A 23,698-nucleotide genomic window follows, 5' to 3' on the forward strand; every position below is an offset into this window, starting at 1 on the left:
TCACAGATGATGAACTGAGGCCAGGAAGAGTGACCCCATCTTGGTTGCAACACCTGCCTCTCTTGCCCCCCTGAGTCTGTCCAAGAGTCTCCTCTGAGATAGTGAGATCCCTGAGGGCAGGGGCTGGGTCTCCCCGTATGCAATGCCCATTGATTAAGCACTTCTGTATGCCTACCCAGCACAGGGGCCACAGCTAGGCAACAGGGCCTGGGGTCTCCAGCCCCAGAACTCAGCCCCCACAGCTCTCACCAGCACAGTAAGGCCTCTGTGGCTGGAAGAAGCAGTCCAGACATGGAATCATCGAGCATTTACTGAGCACCTACTCTGTGCCAGGGCTTCACTAAGTCCTAGGAATACAGCTCCCGGGAGCTGGGATGGCATGCAGGCCTCAGGCCCTGTGTGGGACCTGCCTGGTGGTAAGGCAGGGAGAAAGCTAGCCTGGCAGTCAAATGCCCCTGAGGGGTGTGTCTGTGGAATGGGGGAAGGTGCAGTTCTGTCCCTGGGAAAGCACCAGGGCTCTGGGTCTGAGCCCCACAGGCTGGTGCCTCCAGTGCCTCCCTGGGCCTCCAATCCCTGTCTGCACAATAGAGCTAATGCCACCCTCTGCACTGGCAGGCCATTAGGAAATTAAGTCAGCTGACCCAGGGCTGGGTCCTTGGCCAGTGCCCAGCGGGGGCTCTGGTCCTGCCCCGAGCCCAGCACCTCAGAAAACCCACCTGCCTCTGCCAGGTGCCCCCCCCCTCCAACCCCAACCCCATGGTGCCTCTGAAGCTCTGGCCAACCTGCACACGGCCCAGTTTCAGGCCAGCTCTCTTTCATCTTCAGCCTTTCCCTGCTGCCGTGTCCCCATCATGCTGCCAGTTCCCGGCACAGCCATCCCGTGGGGCTGAGCCCCCACCCACCACACCTTCCATGTGGCCAGCCAAGCCTCCACCCCTCCTGCCGCCTGTGAGCTGCCCCCTCCCTGACTCTCCTCCATGCTAGCCGGTGGCAGGGCTCCAAGGGCAGGCCCAGGGGAGGGGCAGGTGTACCCATGTGTCGCTCACAGTAAAGCCCTGGCCAGGGCCCAGCCACAGGCACCAGCTGCACCTGTTGGAGGAAGGGCCCAGCCCAGAGCTGGGCCTGGGAGCAGGGGGGGTAGGGTGGCCACTGGGTGGGCACCGTGTGTACCAGTAGCCTTCTGCCTGGGGACCTGGCGAGGGCCACAGAGGTTGATGACAGTAATGACGCAGTCACTTCCGCCCCAGCCGTATGCCAAGGCCTCCGGGTGCCACGCTTGGTACTGCCAACCGTGGCCCAGGGTACCAGAGGCCTGGCTAGGCAGAGAAAACTGCCCATAGGCAGAACCGGCCCCAGTGCTGCAGAGCTGCAGGTGCTGCTGCTGCTGTTACTCCTGTTATCACTGCTGTCATTATTATTTTGCTGTTGCAGGGCCACTCAGTGTTACCTTGTCCTGCTTCAAGGAGACCCAGGGATGGGGACACCATGGCCCTGGGGCAGGAAGGCTGGTGGGGTAAGCGCCTGGCCTGGAAAGAGCTAGGTGAAGGCATCTGTCCAAACCCAACCCACTGCATGGCTTTAGGCAATACCCCTCCACCACTTCCCAGGCACCTCTTCCTTCCAGCACAGTTGAGGCACATTCCTGGAGGGGTCCCCTCTGGGCCTGGAAACCTTATGGGGTTTTGACGGGGTAGCTGCAGGGGGAGTGTCCAGAGATGGACTGACAGCTCAGGTCCTGCCCCTCCCAGAGAAGGCTCCACCCCCTTCAGTGCTGGGGATGAGGGGTGTCAGCCATGCCCTCCCCTGGGAGGGGAAAAAGGAGGTGATAGAGGACTTGGAGCCCCTACCTGCCAGCTCTGGGTCAACAGCCAGCATTTACAGACTGCCTACTGTATGCCTACAGCGGCCCTCCAGTGGAGAAGAGGGGTGTCCCTGTGGCCCAGCACACTGGAGCCACCCTCCTCGTCTCCAGGGTGCTCGAGTGAGTGCTCTCCGCCCTCACTCCCTGCTCTCTCTCAGGCGGCTTGGCCCCACCAAATGGCAGGCCCCCAGGGTCCCCCTCCTAGAGCTGCCAACCTCGGGTCCCCTGTCTGGTTGGAGGTGCCACCAGAGAACTGAGGGGAAGACTTCGCTGTGAAGTCTTTTGTTGGGGTGGGGCGGTCCCAGCAGACACTGAGGGGCTCTTCTCAGAATACAGAAGGGAGTACCCCTCAAAAAGAGCGCAAGCCTCTGGTGGCGCCCAGGGCTGAGATGGACCTCCCCTCTCTGACCTCGCCCGCCACAGGGCGGCGGTCCAGGGCGGAGCTGCGCGAGGAGAGGCCGCGGAGGTGCAGCGCAGCGTGAGGGAGGCTGGGGTCCAGCCGCGCGGCCAGGGACCGGCCCTCCTCTGGCATCTCAGAGGGGGCGAAGGCTAGGCCCAAGGCTAACGCCTTCCGGGTTCGCACCTTCCAAAGGCGGCTGCCGATTTCAGTGGCGTGTGGGCGCCTCGGCGCTCTCGGAGACGGAGCCTGTGAACCTGGGTTTGGGGCGCAGATGTGGGAGCCAGGAGGTCCCCAGCGCTTTATTGCAGGGCTCGAACCTGGGTATAGGGGAGCAAAAAAGAAACTAGAAATGACCACAGGCAGCGCGGTACTCTAAGATGGGAACGCCCCCTGGGAAATGGGGAGGGGGAGGTCCCAGGTGCGGGCAAGTCCAGGCTGTGAGGAGGCAGGAAAACCTCCCAGAACAAGACCGTCCCCAAAGAAACACTTTGACCCCCATTCCGATCACAGGTTTTAAAATATTCACATGACATGGGCACGCTGGATCAAAACCGAGGCACAGACACTCGCTTGGGCCTCAACTCCCATCTGAACCCCCCAAGGAGCGCCCCACCCCAGCTGTCTCTGCCCATGAGCCCCTGATTCCCGCCCCGCTCCCCCAGGGCACCCGGAGAGGCCGTGCGCGCGCAGGGTGGACCCTGGCCCTGAAACCCTGGGAGCTTCTCAGCCAGCGGCCATCCCCTCGGAGATCAAGGCCGACTTCTAAAAGCAAAAGGGAGCCTCTGGACTTGGCTGACTTGCTGGCATGGAATCATTTCCAGAATATTTTTACTCCATTACAGCACGGGAGGTGAGAAAGAGACACGACTCCAAGAACCCGCAGGTCTCTGACGGGAGGCATTCTCGGGGCGGCTCATATAGCCCGGGCGCCCACCTCCGAACCCCACCTCGATCGCGGGGTCTCCGGGAAGGTCACGCGTAGGACCCGTGCCGCGCGCCAGAGTGCTTCCGCACGCTCCCTCCCGAGCCCCCTAGTGCAAACCAGCCAGAGGGGGGCCGAGGGCTCCTCAAAGTTTCCCGGAGCGCCCCCCAGGACGAAGGTTAGCCAGGAGCAAAGTTCCTTGTGGTGGTAGCCGGAGACATGGCAGGAAAATAAAAGCTCGCAGTCAGCATTTCCTCCGATGTCTCACCAAGGGAGAAAAAAAAATAAAACGAGAGGAAGAAAACACCCTCCCGCTCCACCTTCCCTGTTGCTGCACAACCTCGTGCTCGCTCCGGGCCGGGCTAGTGGCGAGGCGCGGCCTGCGGGGAACTGGGGCCGGGCCCGGGAGGGACCATGCGCCCGCGGCCGCGCACTTACCTCGGTCAGTGGCCCGGGCGCGGCGCGCTCGGCGTCCTCCCAGCTCCGGGCGGCCGTTCCTGGCCCCGGCAGCTGCCGCGCTGGCTGCATCGCCGCCGCTGCCGCCACCGCCTCAGGGCAGCTCCCGGGGGCGCTCCATGCCGAGGGGCGCGTCTCTCCGCAAAGCGGATCGCCCTGGTCCAGCCACGGGTCGGGGGCGCGCGCCTGGACGGCGCCCCCGGCCGCTGGGCGCTAGCTTGGGCCGGGGCGGCTGGCGTCGGTCCCTCGGTCCGGCTGTGAGCACGGCGGGCCCACCCCCTCCCCCGCCGGCTGTTATCTGATCTCGGGCAGGGCCCGGCGCGCTCCCCTACGCCCCGGCGCCCCGCACCTCCTCGCAGGCTCTGACCGCGCCAGTCCCCCTCCCCCGGCTACTGTTCCCAGGGAGGCGGCAGCAGTGGCGGTGTGGCCGGGAGAAGACGGGGAGCGAGGAATGGAGGGCGAGGAGGCGGCGGGAGGCAGAGGCTCGGCGCGCACCCAGCTCCGCGCCTCGCTCCACCGGAGCTCAGCTCGGCAACTCCTCTAACTCTCCGCGGAGAGCACGCCCGCCCCGCGCCGCGCCGCGCCACGCAGCCGCTGCACCCGCCTACCACGGCTCCGGCCTGGCCCCGAGCCCCTCCTAGTCCCGGGCCACCCCCTACACACACACCGCCAGCCACTTGCGCACTGGGACGCGCGCGCGCACACACATATACACACACACACACACACACACACAGGCACGACTTCCCGGGGACATGCGCGCACACACACATACACACACATGCAGGCACGTCCTCCGGGGGACACGCGCGCACGCACAGGTGCATGGCGAGCACACACACAGGCATAAACATGCAGGATACATGCCCCCACATGCATGATGTTCGCAGGTGCACATGTGCACACTCGCTCATATGTGCACATGCAGGATGGCATCTGCACGTGTGCATACGCACACACAGGTCTAAGCTTGTGCATTCCCACAGAGCCCTTTTCCCCTGCACACCAGGCACGCACCCTCTACACACACCATCCCACCCTAATAGCATTTTTCTCCTCTCCATCTTGAGCTGCTTGGCTTCTCCCATCTCCTGCCTTCTCTGTGCTCCTCCCTAGACCTCTCTCTGCCGACCGGATCCCGATGTGACCCCCTTCTCTTTCGAGCCCCTGTCTCTGGAGGCTCAGGCTTTCTTCCCAACCTGTCCCCAAATGCCCTGCCCTCCCAGCCTTCTGAGGCCTACTGTCTGGGCCTCATATCTCTGAGCCTCCCGCAGGGGCCAAGTCTTTCATCCTGGCAGACAGACCTGCTCGCCTGGACACTGACCCAGGGGAACTCCATTTTGTCACCAGTCTGACCCCCAGCTCGGCCCTAGGGCCTCAGAATTGGGCCAAGGAGGCCAGTCTGTGCCCAGAGCATGAGCCTCAAAGGGCTCCTTGGCCCCCTTGGCCTCCAGCTTCCCCTTTAATGTGAAATATAATTATGTGTCTGCACAGCAGGGAGACTGGCTGCAGGATTCTAACCGAGGAGGACGGCTCTCTGGCCCGCGCCCAGATTGCTGGCGGCTCAGAGCAGAGTGATCTGCAGGCCCCACCAGCCCTAGGATCCTGGCCCCAGGCAGCTGGTGGGTGAAATCCAGCCCAGCACTCACCGACATCAGTCTGCCCTGGGTTTGAATCCCACCTCAACTGACTAGCTGTGGGACAGGTCACTTCACCACTCAGTGCCTCCGTTTCCCTGTTGTCAGTAGAAATCACTACACTCATGGGGCTGTAGCAAGGATTAAATGAGATGAGTCTACCTAAAGTGCTTAGCACTTGACTTGGCTGGTAAAACAGCCAGGCGGAGCACTCAATATATTCTGAGCTCTGTGCTATGGACCCAGCTAGAATTATTTCATTACCACTGCGGCCATCTGGGGTGGATAAGCTCATTGGCTCCATTTTACAGATGAAGGAACTGAGGCACAGAGGGGTGGTCACTTGCTTGATTACAGAGCTACCAGATGGTGGAGCCAGTACACAGAATCAGGTGTGTCCTCAACTTAGGGCTGCAGTGGAGAAAGAAGGGGCATCGCAGGAGTCTGCAGCCCCCACCCTGCCCTGCTTGGCACACTGTGTCCTGGTTTCCTCCTCCTCCTGGGAGAAACAGCCTCCCAGGGGACCAAAAGCTCTCAGGAAACTTCCTTCTTCTCCCTCCGAGTGACCAAGGAGGGAAATGACTCAGCTCCCCACCTGCCCCTGCTCCATTTCCCAGATGGGGAAGCCCAAGCCAGCTGCAGAAGAAGCCTCAAACCAGCTCCCACCCTCAGAGACCACTCAGCTGTCCCAAGAGGAATGGGGCCTGAGACATCCCTCCCTCGAGGCCTTACGCTGGTGGCCCAGAAAGGGGCAAGGGAATGGACGGGAACACCTCAGGGCTCCTCTGGGTCTAAGATTCTGACAGCTCCTGGGACAAGTGGCTGTGCCCAGGGCATCCTCAAGCCTGGAACACCACCCCCCCTTCCCACACACACACACACACACACAGGGCCCCTGCCCAGGGGCTCGACACCCAAGATGGCTACTGTGAGTCAGGCCAGGTCTCCGCCCCTCCCTATCCGCACTCCCAGAGCCATTATCAGACCCATTTCACAAAGAGGGCAAGCGTCTTGCCCAAGGTCACCCAGCAGAGACGCAAGCCTGACTCCCTGGGCCACTCCCTTGGGCTCCACGTCCCACCCTCCCAACCCACCTGCAGGGTCAGAGTTCAATTCTTAATTGTAATTGCAACCCATGAGCAGCCATTAAGGGCCCCTCAAAGCAAATCCCCTCTGCCACGCCACTGGGCACCAGCCTCCCTCCAGGAGGGGCTGGAACACAAAGAGGCAGGGATGTGGGCAGATCTCTCCCTAAGCAGCTCACACATCTGCCCCAGGGATCCCCACGTGGGCAGAGGGGCTCACGGCCCTCCCGGGGTGCTGTGTGAAGCCTGAGCAGAGGACGTCCTGCCCCTAGAGTGTGGAGGGGGCAGTGTCGAGAGTGGCTGGGTGAGGCCAAATGGACTGAGCCCAGTACCAATGCTGCCCAGCAGGAGACCTGGGACACGTCCCCTGCTAAGGCCCCACTTCCCTCTCTGTAAAATGGGGGTGATCGTGACAGCCGAGGCCATGAGAGTAGTAACTTTCCTGGCACAGCCATGGGAGAAGCCAGGGAGATGAACAGCAGTCAGCTGTCCCACCACGCACACACCTTCCCAACACCCTGAATTTTGTGCCCTGCACCTGGCTTTCCCTTGATCCCAGATTCTTTCTTCCCCTCCAGGATGGGAGCTTCTCCAAGACAGGGGTGAAACTGAGGCTTGTTTGCAGCCCAGTCTCTCCCAGCTTTGGGTGGGCGTGTTGGCTGTTCAAGACGCCTTTGCATATCTGAGTGTCCCTGGAGCCACAGGCCCAGGAGACAGAAGAGCTCCTCGGCTCATTTGGAATCATGCCTTTGTTTTGAGGAAAGCAAGGCCCAGAGAGGGAAGGTTGCTACTATGACCACTAAGCTGTCCAGGGCAGGTGTCCCGAAGGCTGGTTTTGCTGCCCTGTGTGTAGGAGCCCCAGAGCTGCAGCCTCTCGACAGCAGCTGCCAGCTCTTGTGGTAATCACATCTTGATGCCACAATGCCGATGCGCTTGTGGGAGGCATAAGTCCATCACCGAGTGAGATGTGAAACCAGACGGCCCTTCCCCAGCGGCTTTGCTCGCCCTGCAGGCAGCTGCACCCAGTGCTCCACAGAGTCCCAGCATCTCCTCCCCTCCAAAATGCCTCCTCCCAAGAGCCCACTGAGACTTCCCCTGCCCACCCTAGACCTTGGCCCGGCTTTGGCCCTCACGTCTTCCCACCATCAAAATGTAAAATGAGCTCTCAGCATGCCCAGTTTAACCTTTCTAGGAGTGATAGCCAAAGTCCCTGAGGCCCCAGACACCCTCCCCCTCTCAGCCACTCTTTTCTGAATACACTGGCCATTCAGGCCCTTGGGCACCAGTAGCCTGATTCTGTCGTTGGACCTTGGGGCCTGCCTCCCCCTCAGTAAGGAACGCTGTCTCTCTGAACTGCCCCACGTGCAAGGGTAGCTGTGACGGCACATCTGTGAGAGGCCTGCCGACCACCAGGACTCACCTGCTGTGCTCAGCTTGCTTTCTTCCCGAGCTGGCCACTCTCTGAGGTGTCTGGCTCACTGTGGTCCCCCCACCAGCATGGCACCTCCATGAGGGCAGAAGCATGTCCTTCAGGCGTGTCTGCAGCCCAGGACCTCACATGCTGAGGGCATGCAGTGAGTGCAAAACGAGTGCTCACAGACCCAACTCAGGAACGTCTCATCCATGAGGGATTCTCTCACCCTGCTCTGCGCAGCTTGGCTCTCACAGCCACTCCCAACTCCACCTGCACCATCACCGAGCCCCACTGGCCCCTGCAATCACAGGCTGTCTATCAGCACAAGCCTTGCCCCCTCCTCCAGGCAGGCGGCCAGGGTCTGGGTCTCACCTGGCCTCCCACCCCCACCCACCATAAGGCCAGCAGGAGGACCTGTGCTGGTCGGTTCCAGGATATGCTCTTCTGGTGGGGTTGCTTTCCACCTGGGCCAGATCCACACCCTGGCTGGACAAGGTGGAAAGAGGCTCTGTCCCTCAGGCAGTGAGCCACAGAGCAGAGACCAGTTCCAGCAGCCCTGCCCTCAGCCCAGTCTCTTCCCTAAACACCTTTTGTCACTAGACACTTTGATGATACTAACAACAGCAAAAGTGACAAGGGCAATGCCCACCACGCACTTGCCATGCACTAGGCTCCAGGCTAAATGCCAACCTGCGCCACAGGCCACAGGCAGATGGACGGAGAAATGACGCCCGGGTGGGTGGAAGCACTTGCCCAAGAGGACGTGGCTGCCCCCAGGAGCATTGTGGGGACATGGCCCAGACCCAGGACACAGTCACACCCACACGCGCACGTGCATGCACACACGCCCCTCCCCCTGCCCAGGTGCCCATGGGCCCCTGGCTGACCCTGCAGCATTGATCTGAGGCACACAGAACTTCAGGAACGGTTGGCGGCCCTGGAAACAGGACACTGAGTCCCTCCTGCCCCATCAGGAGGCAGGCATTGATCAGCTGGGCCTGGAGCTGACCGGTTGACTTATTTCCCGTGTGCAGGCTCCGGCACTCCCGTGGCCCCACCCTCTGCTGAAGGAGCAGCTGGGAGGAGGATGCACTAACTGTGGCCAGGAGGGCAGCCACCAGGGCCAAGGTTGAGGCCAGGACGTTTAGCCATGCTCCATCTGGCATCTCCTGGGCAGACCTAGGTGTCAGGGTTTCTGTCTGGCTGAGAGACTTAGAGGCATGCTGGACGCTGGTCCAAGTCCTCCCATGTCCAAGCTGCTCTTCTGAAAGCCTTGTTCTTGGGGTCTCCCTACTCCTATACCATACCCTCCACCATATGTTTCCTGTGGGCCTGGGGCACCCCCAGGGCCCAGGGGTGAGTGAGTGACCCAGGTCTGGCTGTGAGCATCACAGCAATGGTACAGAGATGGACACATGATTAAAGCCAGCCAATGAGAATCAGCCCTAGGACTTTTGCTGGGTCTGCAGGAAAGCAGGAGCTGTATTTCCCAGGGCTTTGGGGCTGGCCAGGGGCCCCGGGGACACCTTTGCCCCCAGGTAGGGTGAGCCTGCACGAAATGAGACCCACGCAGAGAAAGCAAAGCTGAGATATTGAGAGAAACAAGGTTCTGGGCTGGTCTTTTGAGCCCCTAAGATCCACCCATGGGCTTTTTATTGTAAGCCAAAACCATCCCTTTTTTAATTTAGGAAATTTCTAACAGCCTCAAGGGGCTGCTGGGGGAGGCAATAGACGTAAAAAGACCAGCAAGTCCTCCAAAATGCCCCTCAAGCTTTCTGAAGCTCTCTCTCCATCTCTAAAAAGGGGCGCATGAGAACCCTGCCAGAACCATGTGGGGACCACACTCTATGGTATGTGAGGGGAGCGTTTCATCCCTCCCTGCCTCTAAAGGGACAGAGCTTCCAGGAAGGCGGGCAAAGCCTGCAGGCCCCAGGAATAAAGGGCAATAAAGAGAGGGAGGGAAGTGGCTGCAGCATCTCTCAGAGTTAAAAATAGCTTCCCCAAGGAGGCCTCCCCGCCGGGATAATCCAGCCAATTATCAGCCCCTCTCCACCCTGGTGGGCACTGCCTGCCTCCTCCCTGTCCCCACGTGGGGCCATCACTCCACAGATAGGGCCTCTGCCCCAGCGCCAGCCCCATGACCCTCCTTCCTCATGGGGGCAGGGCTCCAGTCCTTGGCCCGGGGCCCCTCTGAGTTGGGCCTGACTGAAATAGAAAGGTCGATCTGCCAGTTCTGACAGCAGTGTGAACTGTCCAAAACACACTGTCCCCCCAACACACACAGAGAAAAAAAGAATCAAGAGGCAGCGTGGGGCCTGTTGCACGACTCTGTTTATGTTAAGAAAAACGACAGATATATTTGCATTAGCAAAGAGAAAAATCTGGAAGTTTGGAGGCAAATTGTTGGTGGTTGTGTCCTCCTGGGACCTTTTCCTCATTCACTGTGGCACGCAGGAAAGTGTCTAAACCTGTTTCCCCAGGGCTCTGGGCTCGGACCCACCTGGTGGGATCCCATGACTCCCATCGCAGGCGGGAGACGTGGGCAAGCGCTCAGCCCAGCCTCGCTGGGCCCTGAGGAAGGAGAGTCGCTTGCACTCTGGGTACGTGGGCACATTGTACGCTTTCAGGGCTGTTTGTTTGCATTTTGTACAGCAAGCATTTATTGTTTCAGCAATTTTTTTTAAGTCAAGTTATTTGTAAATGGAATAAAGCCTGATGACCGGGCATTGGGGCCGGGAAAGGCTTCCGAGAGCTGGGAAGGCTAGAAGCCAGCCTCGAGGACCTGCCCCACAGCAAAGCCCCTGGCTCTGGGGTCTCTCGAGGCCTCCGTTTCCCCACTGTCCCCTACCCTTGTGGTCAGGCTGAACTCAGAGAGCCTGAGCCCCTTCTAGCTGGACCCCCGGTGTGTCTGGTCTAGGCTTCCCGGGAAGTTTGCAGTTCTGTGCCTGGAGCTGAGCAGACCCTGGGAGTGACTCTCTCGGGGCCTCTGTCTGTGAAACAGGCTTGCACTTCTGAGGGCTCAAGCCAGTCCTGTGCCCTGGACCTCAGTGTGCCAGGTTCTGGTCTTCCATGTGGGTGGTGCCGGGGGCCCAGTGTGGGCTGAGGATGAGCCAGGGCCAAACTGGAGCAACCACCCAAGTCACCTTGGTCCTAGGAGGCCAGAGTCACAGGAGCAGGGTTGGAAGGCTTGTCAGGCCAGGACAGCTTCCATGGGTGTCTGGCAGCTGGCCTCTGGCCCTCTGGGGCAGGGCTAGAGGGCTGGCTTGGCCTGGCCACCTGGGGTTCATTCTCAGGAACCAGCTGGGGCCAGAACTGCTCTTTATAGGAGAACCCACAGTCTAAGCAGCTCTCAGGGACAAGGACCAGGAAGGAAGGAGATGATTCATAGGACCCAAGCCTTTGCCTTCTCCCTCAAAGCCTCAGTTTCCTCAGCTGTAGGATGGGCGTGATGTCCCGCTGAGAGGCTCCTGCTTCACACCCAGTGCTATTTACAGTGCCCAGCGCCAGGTAGGTACTCAGATTATCCACTGGAGGAGTGAATCAGTGATGCAACCCTCCCAGGAAATGACACATGGGAGGCGACCCAGCACAGGGCTGGCGCACACTGGGTGCTCCGTGGAGAGGCCTCCTCCCAGCCTCCCTGGATGCCCCACCCTCCCAAGCCAGCCACTCGCCTCCTCTGGGCACCCACAGCCTCCTGGGCTTCCCCACCACAGCTCCCTGGGGATGCTCTTCCTCTCCGCTTCTGCTCCTTCCTCACAATGGGGGCTCCTCAAGGGCAGAGGGAGGCTCTTCCCAGCCACATCCCACCTCTGGCCCCTGCACCTTCTTTTCCACCCATGCCAGCACCATCTTCAGCCTCCGTACCAGCCTGGGGGAACCTCCCTGCCCACAACCTAAACCCTGACGTTTCAACCGCAATCTGGGAACAGCTGGTCAAGCTAAGAAGAGTCATCGCCTTTTTTTAATCCTAGGAGTTCCACATCTAGGAATTTATCCCACGACACCTGGGGACTCATCTTTGAAACAGCAGCCACCTGCCCAGCATCCCCAAGAAGGCAACCATGACAGGGCACATGGGTGCATGGGAGCAACCCCCAGCTGTGAAGGAGCCATGCCTAGGCTCCATGGGCCAGGGCAGCTGCCTCTGGCCTCGAGAAAGCAGCACCCAGCCCTTGGTAGGTGCTCAAGAAATATTTGTTGAGTGACTCTAATAGGAAAAGTGCTCTAAGACAAAGTAAAAGGCGCAGTACAGAAGAGAGAGTATAGTTCACTGAATGCTTAAAAGGTGGCATATGTATACACACACGCATGCGCACACACACACACGTGTGTGTTGGTAGAATATTCTGGAAAGAGATGCCAGAAACTGGCCACCAGGAGGGCAACTGGGAGGTTAGAGGGAGGACGAGGGGCCAAGCTATTCTCTGTAGGGCCACTGTATCTCTAGACCATCTTCAAGGATTTCATGTCCCCTCAAATTAATTAAAAAGCTGAGAGAAGAGGGAGGCTCCCCCTCCTGTGGGAGGCTGGACCGGACATCCCACCCTTCACACCTGTCCTGAACTCCTTTCTCGCAGGGTTCCTTCCCACTCCCAACTCCCCTTGGAGCTGCTGAGCAGGCCCAACTCCATCCTGTCTGTGGTGATTAATAAACACGCCATGATGGCCTGAATCTTGCAGAAGCTCCAGGGAGCCGGGTGCCTCTCCTGGGACAGCCTAGCCCTGTGTCCCTAGACCAGGAGGACTTGCTGCTGGTATGAGGGACACGTGCAAGGCTTCTCAGCAGGTCCCTAGGACCCACCTCCACACTCTCGCCCGTGCTGTCCCCTGGTTCCCGAGTGCCCACGCTACTCCCGTCTTGGCCCATTTAAATCCTCACCCTGGGTTTGGTGCAGGTCCGTGCTAAGGAATTCAGTCCCAGGGCTGGAGCAAGCCCTCTCCCAGGCTGGCCCATCCACAGTACAGGGGCAATTAGTATCTACTCCATTTAAAATCCATTAACCTACCTAGAAATGGGGATGATAAATATAGAACCCATTGTAAATCTGCAGAGCCCAGCTCAGCCCCAGGGAATGTCCCTCTGTGAACACAGAAATTGAGCAATGACCCTTTAAATGGGTCAAACATCCATTAAACCCCACTTGCGGGCCAGGCATTCTAAGGGGAACAGCACAGCCTCTGGAGTCAGACCAGCTTGGGTTCAAATCCTGACACCATCGCTCACGAGCTGTGTCACTTTGGGCAAGTCACTTAGCCTCTCTCTGCCTCAGCTTCTTCCTCTGCAAAATGAGGACCACAACAGTGGCTGCCTTGCAGGGCTGGGTGAAGGTTGCATGAGGGATGCCCTCAGCCCAGTGTCCGGTGGCTGTTGCTCATCGCTGTCATTTACTGTGTGTGGCGCTGCTGAGGCTGCTGCTGCCACTGTTCCCGGCAGAAAGCTCTAGAGCTGGGGAACGCCAGGACGGAATCAGGGGTCCGTGCGTGGGAACGGGGAAGAAGTGTGGGTCAGCATCCAGCTGAAATGTGGCCTTTTCTTCCACTGTGGACTGAGATGGCAAACCCCAGCAGCATCAGCACACCTGAGGCTGTCACCAGCAGAGGCCACAGATATGTCCGCATCCCACTCTGGACTGGCAGACGCCTCCAGAGGTCTTTCACATTTGTCTCTGGGTCAAAGTTACAGGTGGGCTTAAACCTGCCATGCAATCCTATCATCAGCGCATCCGTAAGGGAAGGGAGCACACAGTTCACCCTATCGCAATCGTGCTATTTAACCATTCTAATAACTGGCTTCCTTTGGAATCTTGGGTGTTGTTGGATGCATTAAGACTCGGATTCTGCAGAGGGGTCAGGAAAGGGCCAGACCCCTCAGAAGGATGGCAGCAGGGGGCGCTGGCCACTGACCCTCTGCTCGCTCCAGCCAGTCCTGACCCTGTCACCATGGGCAGTGGGGCTTCCTCTCTCACAGCCTTGCACATCCTTCTGCACAAACTCCAGCATCTCTACCACCCTTCTAGGAGGTCAGACCAAGAAGAGGATGTCTGAGCCCTAAGCCGGGAGCCAAGTCATTGTTGGGGGTACCTCTGTCCACCTCATGTCCTTGGGAGGCCTCATGCTTTCACCACCAGAACCTCGATTTCCAAGTCTACCTTAAGAGCCCTCCCACCCCCGGCTGCAGGGGTCACTCCCTGCCCAGCCTCCTGGCTGGGTCTTGGAAGCCCTTGGCCACCCCAAAATCTCCTCCAAGCCCACCATCTCCAGCCCCCTGGAGCTGGTGTTCAGAAGTTGAGGAAGGCAAGAAGTGAAAACAAGAGCTGGGGTGGGGCCAGCCCCTCCCAGCCAGGCTCCCCAGGCCTGAGTAGAGGGAGGCAAGAGGGTAAAGAGGGCAGGGGTTGTCCACAGGCAAGGGGGTCTCGAATGCCGGAGGTGGGGGGCATGGAGAAAGCAACTCCTCCTCCCATCCCCAAATTTGGCAGCTCAGCTGAATGCAGGTTCCAACACCCCCTGCCTCTTAGGGAGGCCCCCAAATCTTAGGTGTTTCAGCTCATCCCTGGGACCAGCACGCTCCATTCTCCAGGCAGCCTTTCCACCCAGATCCCCATTCCCCCAATTAGAGCACTTTTTGTCAATTTACAAATGAGGGAAACCAAGGCACGGAGCCATTAAGTCCAAGGTCACATAACTGTGAAGTGGCCAGCTACAGAGAAGATGCCCAGAGTGCCTCACTGCATTCCCTGCTGGAGGAAAGCACTTCAGGGTCCAAGTTCCCCAGCTCTCTCATGTCTAAAAGGCCCAGCAGCACAGCCGGAATGGGAGCACAGAGTCCTGGGGAGGAGAGAACAGCGAGAACAGAGAGATAGTGGCAGGAGCCAGGGAGCTGTGCTCAGTGGAACCAAGGCCTCTTGGAGGCCAAAGCTCAGCCTCTTTTCAGCACTGGTGCAGAAGAAAGAACAATCGTCCTACAATCCCAGCAGGTCAGAGTGAGACACACTGCAGAAGAGGCCTGGCCCACATGTGCTCCTGGGCTTCTAATGCCAACTCTTGTCTAGATCTGGCGGAGGCAGCCATCAGCTCCCTGAAGCCTCCACAGGGGGAATCCAGGGGTGGATGGAAGTGGGGAGGCAGGGCTGAGTCCCCAAAGCACCCAGGAGAGGGGCTGCTATTTCCTTGCACATGGCAGCCTTGGGGAGCCAGTTAAAACTGGATCCCACAAAACGAGGAAGGTAGTGAGCACTCCATCACAGGAGGTGTACAAGTAGCCAGGACCCTCTGTCCCTGAGCAGCAGCCTTGGGTGTCTGGGTGGGGTGCTCTGGTCAGCTTGCCCTGTGTGGGCTGGGGTAGGGCGTTGGACAGCAGAGATCAGGCCCATCTAGGCGCGGCCACGAGGTCAGTCCCAGAGTTGGGCACCATTGTCCTGGGATCTCTCCTGGGCCTTCGGCCGAGCCAGGGCTTAGAGAGAAAATGGGTGCAGTGAGGGAAGCAAGATGGGGAATTTGGGGCTTTGTGTCAGCACATAGCTCCCACTGGGAGAGGCAGGCTCCCCCTCCCCCAGGCCCCCATTCCTAGGCAGGGCCCTTGCAGCCTCCCCAGTCATAGCCCCCACCCCAGCATTGTCTGGGGAGGGCATTGGCAGCTTGAGAAAAGATTTTTATCGTTTTGCTTTTGAAACAATTTCAGTTTCCACCTGGCTGTGCCATGCAAACCCTAGGGATTCCTGCCTAGAGAAAAACTTGGATCAACAAACTGTTTCCAAATGGAAAGACAAAGTTTCAAAAGGCAGCCTGGACAGTGGCACAAGCTGGGCGGAGCCTCTGAGTGCAGCCCCTTCCGGGCTCATGCCTCTGTGTCCATCCTAGTCTCCTTGCATTTTGGAGCCTGAAGCTCAAGTCTGGGTGCTCAGGGCCCAAACGGGCCCTATCTTGTCTGCCTGGGCCGTATGTGCTCCTGGGCACCTAATGCCAGCCTTTGTCTAGATCTGATTGAGGCAGCCACCAGCTCCCTGAAGCCTCCACAGGGGGAAACCAGGGATGGATGGAAGTGGGAAGGCAGGGCTGAGTCCCCAAAGCACCCAGGAGAGGGGCTGCTGCTTGCTTGCACATGACACCCTTGGGGAGCCAGTTAAAACCCTCTGCGCTAACCCTCCCATGACCCCAGCTCAGCCACAGTCTCCAGGCTGCCATTACCTTGAGATCTTATCTCCTGTCCGTCTTCCTCTCATACCTCCTTGTTATTCCTGAACACATCAAGTCCTGCCTACCCCAGGGCCTTTGCACTTGCTGCTCCCTCTGCCAAATACTCTGCCCCCAGATCTCTGCATGGCTCACTCTTCCACCACCCTCAGGTCTCTGTTCAAATGTCTCTTCTCAGGGAGATGCCTTTTCTGGAAATCTTATTTAAAACTTGCCCTCCCCACCCTCTCATCCCTTCCCCAGCACCTACCCTGTGGCTAGCACTTTCCATCCACTATCTCACCATGTGGCCCCAGCTTCCTGTGAGCCAGTTCAGATTAGGTCACCAGTTTTACCTGCAGGCCCCAGGCTGAGGCAGCAAGGCCTGTGTCTGCAGGGCTGGCCTCTGTGCCACTGCCCTTGTCTGGAGCACAGGCCCTGGGAACCATGGGGCCAGCTGGAAAGGGCTCCCCTCGTCTCTGGTGAATCATGCCAGCTGCCCTCCTGCCCACATTGTCTTCCCTGTGGATGGTGCCACCAGCTGCCAGTGTAGTATGAAGGACTGTGGGCGCGTGGCTCCCCCATCTCATTCCTCTGGGGCCAAACGTAGCTGTAAACATTATATTGAAGCCCAGAGATCTTCCCAGAGGCCTCCTCCCCAAAAGGCAAGCCAGTGGGTGCTTCACAGATGCCCACACAGGGTGCCTGTCCTCAGGATATGCCTATCTATGTGGGGGAGACCCCATACTGAACAGCAAGACAGCTAAGGGCTAAGCTCACCTGAGTACAAATCTAGCCTCAACCTCTCATAAGCTATGAAACTTTGTTAAGCCATTTCATCACATTAAGACTCAGTTTTTCCATCTGTAAAATGAGAAAAGAAATATCTCCCTCAAAATGTTGTAATGAGAATTTTAAATGAGATTGATTACATAAAGCACAGACAAGGACCACAGAAAGTACTCAATAAATGATTTATTAGTATTATTATCATAATAATCCTAACCATCTGTACACCCATCCAATCATTGATTGATCCTTCCATCCATTCTTTCACCCATACACACATCCACTCATCTAGCAATGCATTTGTCCATCCATCCGCTCATCCAATCATTCATCCACTCATTCATCCATCTGCACATCCATCTATCTACTTATCCATTCATTCATCCAATCATCCATCCATCCACCCATCTATTTATTCATCCATTCATCCAACCATCTGTCCACCCATCCATCTATCCATCCACTCATTCATCTGTCCACTCATCCTTTCATCTATCCATCCATTGAACCACTCCTCCATCTGTTCACTCATCTATCAACCCATTCACTCATCCATCCATCTGTCCACTCATCCATCCATCCACTCGTCCATTCATCAATCCACTTTTATCCATTCATTCATTTATACAACCACCTCTCCACTCATGCATTCATTCACTCATCCATCCACCCACCCATCCATTTATCTATCTATCCATCCACTCATTCATCTGTTCACCCATTAATCCACCTACTTTTTTAGCCATTCATCTATCACCCATCCATCCCTCTAACTAACCATTCATTCACTCATCCATCCACCCACTGATCTATTCATCCATCCACCCATCTATCCATTCATCCACTCATTCATCCATCCACCCATCCATCCATTCATCCTCTGTTCATCCACTCCTCCATCCATCTGCACATCCATCCATCCACTCATTCATTCATTCATCCAGCCATCTAATAATTCTTCCATCTATCCGTTCATCTATTCATCCATCCACCCATCTATCCATTCATCATCCATCAGTCCACTCACCCATCTACTCATCCACCTACCCATCTATCTATTCATCCATTCATCTCACCATCTGTTCACTCATCCATCTATCCATCCATTCATCCATCCACTGATTCATCTGTCCTCTCACCTTTCATCCATCCATTCACTCATACATCCATCCATCCATCCATCCATCCATCCATTTATCCATCCACCCATCCATCCATCCATGCATCTTTTCATGCATTTGTCCACTCATCCATCCATCTTCTCCTTTATCTGTCCACTAATCTATCCATCCACTCATTCATCTGTTCACCCATTCATCCATCCACTCGTTTATTCATTCATCCATCATCCATCCATCCATTCATCCATTCATCCACCTATTGATCCATCCACCCATTTCTCCATCACCCACTTATCCATTTATCCACTCATCCATCCATCCATCTCTTTATTCATCTATCTACTCATGTACCTCTCCACTCATCCATCTGTCTGCTCATCCATCTGCCTATAAGTTTCCTTTCTTCATCATTTACAGCATGGGCTTTCTCACTCATCTCTCACTTCCAGAGACTTTTCTAGCATCTGATCCCAACCCTTCTAGTACAGCTCCCCTCTCTGTCCCCCATTGCTGACACAGTCAAACTAAACGTCAAACTTAGCTGGATATTCACCTTCTACACTGGACCCAGAAGAGGCCTCAAGGCTCACACGGTAGAAGAAGAAAGAGGAGGGAGTAGGGCAGCCACCCACCCCTCAGCCCTTACTCTCCACTCCAGGCTAGCAACCTTGTAGCAGGCAGCCTGCCCTGCAGTTAATTAATCAATAAGTCAATCACTGAAGTGATATTTGTTAGGCACTCACTGGATGCCAGGCACTGTGCCCACTACTGGGGACAAGACAGTGAACAAAACAGAATCCCCACCCTTGTGCAGGTGGAGTTCTAGTTCATGAGAGAGAGAACAAACAAGCTGAGTGAGGAATTAGAGCATAATGTGTTATGGAGAAAAACAGGGGGAGGGGTTGCACTGTTAAGTTGAACCAGTTGTTTCACTGAGAAAGACCTGAAGGAGGTAGGGAGGAGCATGGGGGAACAGCACCAGGTAGAGGAAACAGCATGTGCGAAGGCCCTGAGATGGGACTGGTGTGGGGAGCTCCAGGGAAAGCCTATGTGGCTGAACAGAGGGAGCGGGGGCCAGGGGGGTGGGAGCTAGGGTGGGGTTCGGGGGGCCTCAAGGCCTTGGGGAGCCATTGCTTTTGTTTCTGGAGAGAGTGGATCCATGGGAAAGTTTGACAGAAGGGTGACCTGAGCCGATTTGGGTGTCAAAAGGCAGAGGAGAGGCCTCTGGAGCCCCCTTGGCTCCCCTGCAAGCCCTCAGGGTAGCTGGTGCTGCACTTGCACTTTTGGATGGTTCCTGGAACATGTCTGCCTCTCCCAACAACTGGAGGTGCCTAAGGCCAGAGACTGTGTCTGCATCCCCAGCACTCAGCAGGGGCTTGGCTATGAAAGGCGATGGGAAACATTTGCTGAGATGAAGGTGGGGGAGGAACAGATGATAAGAACAAGAGAATCAGTGAGCAAAGAAAAGAAAGGCTAGTGAGTGACTGAGGTCACAGGCCGGGGGCTCCCTCCTTATCCTCTTCCCAGGCCTCTGGGAGCCCCACTCTCCAGCTTGTTAAATTGTATAATGCTCCCCACCCAGAGCTCTGAGGCCCCGACAGCCTCAAGCTGCAGCCCCCAGCCTCTACGGGCCTCGGGTGACAGCGCTGGAGACCTCCGCTCCTGCTGGAGGTCAGGAAGTCCTTCCATCCACTCCAGCAGCTGCATCTAGATACCTGGTCCCTAAGGCTGGGGAGGGCAGTGGGAAGGACTCCAAGGGGCCCCCACCCCTGTCTGGAGACACTGAGCTGCTGCCCCTGCCACCCCCGCAATGCCATTACAGCCACTCTCAGGAACTGCTGAGCCTCAGTAATGAGAGCTTCTCCCTCCCTGGAGGCCTCATCTTGGCCTGGGGACCAGGAAGACAATCATCATTAGAGTCTCCATTTCACAGATGGGGAAGTGGAGGACCCTGGGACCAGCTCCCAAGCCCCTTTCAGCAATGCTTCTCTGTCCACTTCCCATTTCCCAGCCACTGTTTCATTCCTATCTGTAGCAGTGAAGACAAAAATCATGTTTTCAAAAGTTAGTTTGAAATTTAACATTTTCAATGTGAAATAGAAACACTAATGTCCTGTTCTGCTTTGCCTCAGCTCAGGGTCACTATGTTGGGGGAGCTGAGCTCTCCCCAAAGCACCTAGGGGAAAGAGTCTGATCTCTACCCCACTGCTGTGGAAACCTTCATTTCAGAATTCCTCAAGTTTAGCCCAGCCTCCGTTAACGAGATGCGCTGACCAAGTGGCCTGGCAGGAGCTGATTTACGCAGGGACGTGCTGGGGACTCCCTGCTGGGGTGAGGTTAAACACAAGGGCTTTGCTAAAGAGGAAGAAGCAGTTGAACCAGGCCACGAAGGAAGAGACAGAAGGCTTTTCAGCCCTGAACAGAGACAAGGTGGTGGCAAAGCATAGGCAAAGGCCTGGAGGCAGGAATCTGGCTGGATGAGCATGGGGCAGGGTCATCATGGGGCAGCAGGCAGGTCACAGAAGTTCCCCCGGTGAGCTGGGGCCTCATCAGGAGGGCTATGGGGAACTGTGGCAGGGTGGTCAGCTGGGTCCTGGCCCCGATGGAGCTGAGTGTGGGTCCTTCCTTCCCAGCGCAGCCCTCTCCCTGTGCTCAGCATGATGCTCACAACCAGTCCCCTTTCTACTCAGCAAAGAGAAAGGTCTTGAAGCTTAGTGGAAATTCCCCAAGGTGTCCCCTTCCTGGAGGGCCTGTTGAGGCTCCAGCATCCTCCTGCCCAGCAAAACCTGAAATTCTCTCACTGGTGGCTCATTGTGGGAGCGACTTGGTGGGCGGGGGCACCACAAGAGGCTTGAGGGGCAGAAGGCAGCACAAGTGAGGGGCCCACTGCTCAAAATCAGGAGAAAGAGCCCGTCCCACCCTGCCACAGTCCCGCGTCAGCACCATACACCTGTGGGCACATGCACGTGCACACACACGCACACACATGCATGCACACACACACATATGCACACACAGACACACACACATGCAGGCGCACACTTCAGCTTCGAAAATGTCTGTGGCTCTCCCTGCACACCGCAGGCTCATTATAAAATAATTGAGCGCTTGTAACACCGTTTCTCCTTGAGGATCCCAATTAAGACATCACTTCATGCTCTTCCTGCCCTGAAAGCCATCTCTAATTCCCCTCCCCTCGCACGCAGGGCAGGCAGCGCTAAAAATACTGTTCCAGGCACACTCTCTTTCTGCCACGCCTTCCCCCTTCCCACGCTGACCCCACCCAGAGGTCAGGCGCCCCTGGGGAAAGAGGACCCTATCCCTCCCTTAGTGACCTGGAACAAGTGACTTCATCTAGGAAATGGGGAGAAGAATGGCATCTGTCTCATCAGGTCCTCATGAGGAACGAATAGTACATGTGTGAAGCACTTAGCACGAGTCAGGCTGGATCCAGCCCTTCACAGCCTGGAATGTTTTCCGGGTGAGATAGCTGGCTTTAGGGTGTGGCTCAGCCCAGATTGTGCGGTCCCCACTGAGCTTCCCGCCAGCCTCAAATGTCAGGGCTAAGAGCTCCTAACTCTAATTCTAATGCTGAGAGTCTGATTCTGAGGTTCACAAGATTCTGACTCCTGGCTGCTCAGATCTCAGCAGATGCAAGTCCCTCCTTTGCTACCTCCACCAGGTCGGAGCCCCCATGGTTGCTCACCAGGACTCAGGCAGTGGCCACCCCCTGCGGGCCTCCCTGCTGCCCCTGTGAGCCCCATGCACAGCCAAGGAAGTTCTGGGAGACTGGAATCAGACCTGAGCCCTCAAGGCTTGGCATAGCAGTGAGAATCTATGACCTCCCTCTGCCACCTCCCACCTCCCTCCCCCTCCCCCAGCCTCCAGGGCTTGCTAGCTTCTGTCCCCATCTCGGGGACCCTTGAACTTGCTGTCCCACTGCCTGTGACCTTCAGTCCTTGCCCTCCACTTGGTAGGCTCCTTCTCACCACCCAGGCTCAGCTCAAAGGTCTCCTGTAAGAGGCCTCCCCAAACCCTCAGACTACAACAGCCACCCCATGCCTGTCTCATGATGCCTGCTTCATCTCCTGCACAGCCCTTTCCTTCCAGAAATCGTCCCACTGATTGTTTTCTGTGTTTACTGTCCTCTCCTCTACTGGAGTGTCTCTTGCTGCTGTGCTCCAGGGCCTGGCATACAGTGAGCACTCACTGAATATCTGCTAGTGAATGAATGGATTATGTAACCAGGAGAGCCTAAGGTCTTGGCTCTCCCTCTCGAGGTCCAATACTTTGTTAGCTCAGCAAGCAAAAGTGTGTTGATTGATTGACTGAGGGGGCACAGCTCCTCCGTAAAAAGCAACTCACATACACTAGGGGAGTCAGAAATCAGCAATGCAACCCCTTCTTGGCAAAGACGACTGAGGCACCTGACTCGCTGGCCCCATGGCTTACACACCTCTCCACTAGCCATTACCACCTGCCTCAGAGATGGGTGAAGCCCTTTCAGAGGGTCCAGCCACTTACACCTGCAGGGGTTCCCTTTCCTTTGTCCTCCCCAGCTCTGCAAGGGTCAGCTGCAGCCCTGCCCAGGCTGACCGGAACTTGACACGTTGACCTCGGAGGGGGCCTCTGAGGCCTGCAGGGGTTGGTGAAGGGGCAGAAGCTCTGCCGTGAAGGGCAGGTCCTGAATGGAGCCAGAGTGGGGACTGGGAAGGAGGGGCAGGGCTAATGGGCTGCTAATGGCCCTGCAGCTGGGCTCTGGTGACCCCTGGCTCCCTAGGGGCCAGAAACAGTGCTAACGGGGCTGCCCCTCCCGCAGCAGGCCCTTCCCTTCTGTTCCAGGTTGGCTGGGCTGTTAAGGGGTAAGTGGCAGGAGAGAGGGAAGAGTGATCAGCCCCCTCCATTATCCCCACCACCTTGGCCCTCAAGGCAGCTCAGTGAGCCCAGAAACCAGCCTAGAATGTGGGGGAGGACATCAGCACTCCATCCCCTCATTACAGGCGGGGAGCTGAGGCTGGTGCATTAATCTGGTCCTGTTCACCTTTTCCCCTCTTGTTCCCATGTTCATGGTTCACTTCTCCTCTCTGGACTCAAGCCCATAGGCACAGGCCGCAGCTGGCAGGGAAAGCCAGGGAGGGTACAGTAGGCACAGTGCCCAGGGCCCACACAACTTCCAGGATCCATGGTGGGAGCAGTGAGAGGAGAGACAAAATAGTTTCAGGGCCTTGAAAGCCAGCTAAGTCTGAAGTTTGGATTTGTATCTGTGAGCAATGGGAAGTGAAGAGAGGGCTTATGATGGGAAGGTCGGGATCAGATGCTAGAGAAATCTCCAGAGAAAAGAGATGACTGCAGAGGCTGATATAGTAAATAATGGAGAATGGAAACAGAGGGAATATGAGTAGATGGATGAGTGGGCAGACGGGTGAGTATATTTACAGGGAAACAGACAATTGAATGGGGTGAGCAGGACTGCTAAGAGGGATGTACAGATGGATGGATGGATGAGTGGATGGGTGGGTGTATAGATAGATGGATGAATTGATGGATGAATGGATGGGTGGGGGATTGGTGAGAAGGTGCATGGTTGAGTGGATGGGTAGATGAATGGTGGGTGGATGAATGAATGGATAGATAGATGAATGGATAAGTGGATGGGTGGGTGGGTAAGATGGATGGATGTGTGAGTGAGTGGACAGATAGATGAATGGGTGAATGGATGGGTGGGTGGGTAGATGGATAAATTGATGGATGAATAAATGAGTGGGTGAATGGATGGATTGGTGAATTGGTGAAAGGGTGGGTGGATGAATGAATGGGTGGATGCATGGGTGGGTAAGTGGC

General features: G+C 56.9%; 1 protein-coding gene across 1 annotated transcript in view; it reads right to left on the reverse strand.

Moving 5' to 3' along the window:
• The window catches only part of KCNJ12 (potassium inwardly rectifying channel subfamily J member 12), a 43,501-nt gene extending 39,109 nt beyond the window's left edge, over positions 1-4,392 (reverse strand). The window contains exon 1 of the mRNA XM_034942236.3: positions 3,622-4,392. The gene's annotated coding sequence lies outside the window, so the exon portion shown is untranslated. The remainder of the gene's footprint in view (positions 1-3,621) is intronic.
• Between the last annotated feature and the right edge of the window lie 19,306 nt (positions 4,393-23,698).

This window comes from Pan paniscus, chromosome 19 (genome assembly GCF_029289425.2).
Source record: "Pan paniscus chromosome 19, NHGRI_mPanPan1-v2.0_pri, whole genome shotgun sequence".
NCBI classification, from domain to species: domain Eukaryota; kingdom Metazoa; phylum Chordata; class Mammalia; order Primates; family Hominidae; genus Pan; species Pan paniscus.